Source organism: Athene noctua, chromosome 6 (assembly GCF_965140245.1).
Source record: "Athene noctua chromosome 6, bAthNoc1.hap1.1, whole genome shotgun sequence".
NCBI classification, from domain to species: Eukaryota; Metazoa; Chordata; class Aves; order Strigiformes; family Strigidae; genus Athene; species Athene noctua.
Genome location: NC_134042.1, coordinates 26861045 through 26867848, shown reverse-complemented (window position 1 = coordinate 26867848; position 6804 = coordinate 26861045).

The window sequence follows — 6804 nt, the reverse complement described above, 5'->3', positions numbered from 1 at the left end:
GAAGGAAGAGCATCTGTTCGTGAACGCTTGACTAATTTCTCATTATCTTATCGAAACAGCTTATACCACTGGAAAAGCATCTCCAGCACGGCTAATGTTCAGCCAACAGTTGGCTACCTGCTTTGATTTACTGAAATCATCAAGAAAGACACATGCAATGTAGGAACAGGCGCAGGTATTTCAAGAAGAGAGACAGATAAAAGCCATCTGAAAAGGAGAGACAAGTGAAAACCACTCCTTTCAAGTGACAAATAGAATGAGCAGGAGCAGAGCTGGTGGCTCCGTGGGGCCTGACCTGTAGCTATGACCAAGGTGAGGTGCTGGGCTGGGTTTGTCCAGGGGCTGTTTGGATCAACTTCCAGTAAACACATTTGCTCCCTGAGGTTTGGATAAGGTGAAGGTGGAAGCTTCTGTGTGGAGCTATGTGGGCTATGCCTGTATCTCATTACCTTTGCCATGTCATGGTCATATTCATCACCATGTATGTCTACTTCATCGGCTTCCCTTTTAAAGGGCTGCTCCCCTCAGTCCTCCCTGGAGTGCTGTGTCTGAGGTCCAGCCTCTGCATATTCTCCGTGCAAGTCAGTCCCCTGCCGCCTCCACAGCAGGCTGGAGGCAGAGGAGTGCCAAACTTTGGGCTGAATATTACATTGCGGACTCCAGATCTGCAGTGAAAAGGTTTGTTACTGCTCCCACTGGGAGAGTCAGGCTCAGCTATGGTTGGTCCCTGGTGCCAGTCCCCTTCAGTGATATACTCCTGCAAAGCGTAAAGAGGGGCCCTCTGCTTGTGCCCCTCTCACTCATTACAGAACCCAGTGATTTGTTTCAGCTTCTCCATCTGTGTCACAGAGATAAAGCGATTTGCCTATCACTGCAGAGCACTTGGCAATGGCTGGGTGGAAGGCACTCCGAGAACCAACCCTCACCTTGCTTCAGATGTAATACCACAGCTCCCCGAAGGACTTTAGCTGGGGGAGCTGGCCCTTTTTGCCATCCTTCATCATTTTTGAATCTGCTGGCATTATGTGGATGCTCCCCGGGCAGGCTGGAGCTTCACTGCTCTGGCTGCAGGAGAGCTGGAAAAATGAAACAGGGCTGGGGTGTGAGGGGAGGAGGGAAGGGGCAGTGCAGGAACCGTCTCCTGCTATTTCCACATCTTGGGTCTTTCATCATCATTACAGTTGTAAATGACAGTATATAATTTACTGAGAGATAGTAGTAAGGAGGAAGCAGAGGGAAGAGTCTGGAAGAGGAAAGTAAGTAGAAAGAAGTAAGAGAAATAGGGGCATAGTTTAGGAAAATAAAACAACAAGCACAAGGAAGAACAGTGCCAGACTTTGGAAACAACAGAAGGACAAGAGAGGGATGAAGAGAAACAGAATCTGGCAGGGCAACAGGGGACAGAGAACTGTTCTCTGGGAATAAGCTGGAAGAGGCAGAAGCTGGCTGCTTCCCTGGTGCTCAGGAGTACTGATGGATTATTGATCGAGGGAACCTTATGTATTTCATCCAACAATATTTTACGGCTGGGAAAGGCAACTGATGTTTGTGAGAAAAGGGAGCGGGGGCTGTTGGCAGCCTGCCTTCTGGCTTCAGGCAGCAGTGGCACTCATAGGGTTAAATCCGGATTGCAGAATACACAGAGAGAGGACAGGGATTTAAGAGTCATCCAGCCTGATGGGACAGCTTTTAGAAATAAAAATAAAGGAGTTAACAGATGCAGAGAAACACAAGGGACAGAGAAAAATTTTTTGTCTAACATGTAGCAGAGCAGAGCTTCGCACAGAGGTTGAGCAACCACCTAAAGCTGCAGCCTGTGAAAAATACACTGATACTTATTTGATGAAGAAATATTTTTTATTTATATAAGCCCCATGAAAAAGCATATGAAATCACAGCATCCGCAAATACAGGCAGAGAATCTAAGATGTCTGCACTGAAAGTAAAGTGACCTAAAGGACAGACCCAAGGCATTTTGGTTTACCCTTGAGGGTCAGAAAATACTATAGCATCTGGGGTTTGGCTCCCCAGTTGAGGTGATTCATTAGCTTTTTGGCCAAGTGTCACTAATCCTGTGACTTGATCCCAGCCCTGGGCCTGCAGAAGTGCTCAGCTTTCCTGCTGTGGCATGTCATGGTACTCACAGAGTTCACCTGCCTAGCTTCTTCCATTTCATTTCTCTCTCAGCCTCCAAGACATTTTCTCTTTTCAGTAACCTGCAGGTTTTTTTATCCCAGCTGCTAACATCAGGGCTGCGAGCAGGCTCTCCCTGCCAGCTGCCTGCTCACTTCCAGAGGGGCTGTGTCTCCAGGCAGGTAACTGCAAGCCCTTGGGCAACTTCTCTGAGTCCTCTCTCAATGTCTCAGTGCGTGTGGGTTTTGAAGCCAAAATACCATCAGATGCCAGCAGTAAGTCACAAGCAGCCCATGGGGATTTGCACAAGCATACAAGGAAGTGCAGGCTGTGGCAGGGATGGAGGGTGAAGCACTGAACCGGGGCTGGTTTTCTTCAGGAATATGGTATCCTCGGGGGGAATTGGCACATCTTGGGTGCCCTCCTGCCACGTGACCAGAGGCCAAAGTGCTGCGAAGGGGAAGGATTTGCACACAGCTGCTTAGCATGCTGTCCAAAGCCAGGCAGTGAGCTGGGGGAGGGTGGGCAGCAGCTGCCCAGGATAGGTCCCATGTTTGCCTGCTGCCCTCATCCTCCTTTGACACAGGCAGCGAAGTCCCTCAGCAGCCTGAGAGCTAGATCCAGTCTCTGGGATGCTTCTAGCCTGGAGGGGTCTCAGGAAGCTGAGCACCAGCCCAGGTCCACAGGAAGATGCTGTGGTATGCCAGTGTCAGGGATGCAGCTGAGGTCCTTGACATCTTGAGGGGACATCTATGAGAGCGCCCTCAGCTGGTAAGGAGCTGGGGTAGCTCACTCACATGCACAGAGTGTTTTCTCCTTTGCACCCTCAGCCTCCAAAAGCAGGGAAGGGTGGATGACCACCACCAGACCCACAGCTGAGCGGACAGGCAGCAGCTGCTCCCCACTGATGGCTGCACTCTGAGGCTTTTCTGGGAGAGGCTTTGGGGGATGGCACATGGACACAAAACAAGCTGGGATGGCAAGGATGAGCCCTGGGGGGTCATGGGGATCAGACTGCCCATTGACTGCATCGTGGCTGTGGGGCTGAGCTGCTGGGGAGGGCGGGCAGGGGAAGCACCCACAGACAGAAGTGAGCCCCTGTCTGCGTGGGTATGTGAAGAAAGCTGAAGGAAAGAGAGAGGGTGAAGCAAGGGCATTAGCTGGGCACTTTGCAGCAGCTGTAGCTTCATGTTGACTCCTTCACCTGCCCTCCTTTGCCTCAGCACTGGGACCCTTGGAAAAGGCAAGGAGCTACGAAAGCGAAGCCATGGGGAGCTGGAGGGGACCCCACCAGCTCCACAGCCCCTCACGCCCTGGGAGATCATGTTCCCAGTGGGCTCCAGCACCAGGTCATCCAATTCCTCGAACCTGGTCTTAAACTGGTGGCATTCCTCAGCCTCTGCAACAAAGCACTTCTCCTGACTGTGGTCCTTCATGCTGGCTTTTTATAAAACTCTTAATTAATTTCAGGGTTTGCCCCTTGTAGAGCCTGGATTAAACAGAATTTTAATGAATATTAAGAGTAATACCTTTAATTGAAAGATAGCCTCCATCTGAGGTGAAATCTTGGCTCTGCAGGAGTCAGTGAGCAGCTTGCCAATAACTTGCTTGAGCCAGGATTGTACCCATTAGCGTTCAGGGCGATTTCAGGGCTCTATCTTTTTCACAGGTTTAAGGAGAAAATGCCACAATTTGTTGTAATAACCCAGCTCCCTTTAATGAGCAAATTAAAGGAAGTTGGTGCAGAGAAGAAGGGAAAAATGGGATGGTGAGGAGAATGCTGAAAACCTACTGTACCAACAGGGTGACATTCTTACTGAGATGCTCGTCTCTCTGGGACCCAAGCTTGAAATCAGTGTGGGCACCTTCATCCAGCCTCCATTCCTTGCCCTGAACACCAGCCCATGCCCAAGACTTACCAATCTCTTGTGCTTGGCTTCCTTAGTGTCTGGCTTGCTCCACTGCATGGAAAGCGCTAACTCTAACCCAGGTGCTGGGCAAAGTCATGTCTTGACAGCCTGTGCTCTGCAGCCCTCAACCATGCTCCTTTGCCTCCTTCAGCCCATGACCAATGGCACTTGCTTCTGTCACCATGATGTGGCATTAATGGCTTTCTTTCTGTTGGCTTCTTCTTGAATCAGGTTTAAACTTCTCACCCTCACCTCCCTAACTTTATCCTTCCTCTTTTCTGTTTAGCTTCTGATTGACCTTCCTGATCTTCTGACCACTTTAACTCTGAGCTTTCCTGAAGGCACTTCTCCTGGGGCTGGCTTTGTGCTGTTATGTGTGGCTTCCCATATATGCATCCCACATTTCCCTCTTTTGTGTCCATGCAATACCTGCTGCCAGCATTGTTGCCTGTTACTGGCATCTCCGTGTGTTAGAAGATGGTATTTACTGAAGTCCATGTTTGACAAGAAGATTTTGCAGGCAGTTCTTGTGCGGATGGAGGACAGAACTTCATGACATCCACAGTAAACACTGATGAAGGCTTTAAGGACTGGTGAGGCCAAGTCAGTCAATGCAGCATTTTAAAAGCAGCAGAAATGAAGATGATATGACCAATGCAGCTCCAGCCAGCAAGCCAGTGTGCTGCTGCTTCCCAAACAACCTGCAAAGGGCAATGGAGAAGCCCTGTGGAGAGGGAATTATAATAATTGAACCAAATGGCCATGTGGGTGTTTATTGCTCTTGCAAAGTCATCAGGGGGTGCAGTAAATCAGGGTAAAGCCTGTGCAAATTGCACAACTGGGGGAAAACAAACAGAATGCTCTTTGGTATCCCACCTCCTGGTTTCCAGGGCCAGCAGAGCTGCTGCAGGACCCCATGCTTCGAAAACACACGGGTGTGGCATGCAGTGCAGGGGAGTGATACCCAGCTGTGAAGAGCCCAGTCAGAGCAACTTTACAAAGTTGGCACATCTTTTTTTAAAAAGAAGGGTTTGTAACAGTGTCCAGCCACACAACCTGGATGTGCTGCTATGAGGCAACACTGTCTAGGACACCTCAATCCAGAAGCTACATGGTCATTTAGGTCTTCAGGCCTTACCTGCTCAGGCCCAGAACAGTGGCTCTGAGCCCACAGGGCTGCACATGTGGGTCCCTCCCAGCTGGTGCAGGGAGGGGGAGGAAAAGCACAGGCAGGCAGGCCCCTTCAGGACAGCCGTGATGCTATTTGTGCTGATGAGTGTGACATGCTGTGTTAGAAATGCATCGATGGCTTTTGGAGAGCCAGAGGGGCTTGTAAAACATTTTTATTTTGTATTCTCACCTTTTAGAAATGTACTTTTGAGTTTGCATCTTTAACTGTCTCACAGATAACAGTATCTTAAGTCAATTGATTATGGCACAGTCCCTCCAAACTATTACCATTTATGTCATAGCTTGGCACACTCAACACTTGAAATACTTTCCTGTTTATAAATGATCTCTAGTCTGAGGTTGAGGCAGTTATTGGTACAGCTAGATCTATAACCCTGAGAAGGGACCCAAATAAAAAACAAGCAGCTGCACAGACTTCATGCACAGTTGGCTGTTACAGCCAAGCATCCACAAGAAAACAAATATATTGGCTACTTCTCCTTAGATTAAAGCTCCCCACCACAGCCTGCCTGCTTGTGAAAGTACCTCAGAGCTAGTCTGAGTCAGTGTGGTACCAAAATGGTTGCAGATGCTGTCCTTGTCACAGGTCCAGCTCGGGTTTTGTCCTGGGGTTAGTGAAGCAAAGCTGAATGGGCAATTTATATGACTGCTGTTTCCCTCTGAACCCCACTGCTATTGTATTTTTGTCTCTATCTCCAGGCAATCTCACCTCCCAAGGTTTGTAAGACTCTTCTTCCTGTTAATCTAGCCCCTACAAGGTATTTCAGCAGCTGATGTGAATGATTATTGGCCTGCTATGGATTTCAAATGGTGCATCGGTGCCACCCATGATAGCAATTGCTCTTCAGCAGGGATGTCACTGTCCTTGACCTGCTGCAATGATAGAGAGGGAACTTCAATTATAAGCATTTATTTTTGGTAGTTCATAATTTTCCATACAAATACTACCCTTTGAGATGCATTTTCTCTTGCTTCCTTCAGCCCATAGGTGATATATTTCATAAAGTTTGATAAAAATCTGTCTAGCTGGTCTATATTATTCAGATAGGAGGGAGGTAAAGTGGTTTTAGCACCATGGATATCTTCCAGATCATAGTTTTTCTGCAGTTTTATATGGTAACTTCAGCATGTTCAATGGCTACTCTGCTTGCACTCAGGTCCAATGCTGTCATGCTGGAGGACAACTTGGTTTTGAAGAGTGGTTTTAAGCTGATGGCACAAGCTTTAGCAGGGCCCAGAGCCTGGAAGAGCCATTGCCCTGAGACTCCACGGATGTCCAGAAGTCGCTTTTGCTATAAATGCATCTGCCACTGCTCCGCACCAGGGCTTCCTCCCCATCTCATGGACTAGGCTGTCCAGAGCCTTATCACAAGGCAGGTTTGAGCAGGAGGGGTGTTTCCCAGCCACACAGAGGTGATTGAACAACTTCTTGCAGTACCCAGCTTGTGATTTTCTGCAGGCTACAGCAGTCACTTTAGGGACTGCTCATTGCAATCCCATTGCATGGAGGGCTCCAGCCCTGGATGGGGGTGGTAACTCTACCAGCACCAAAACAAGGCAACCATGGCCA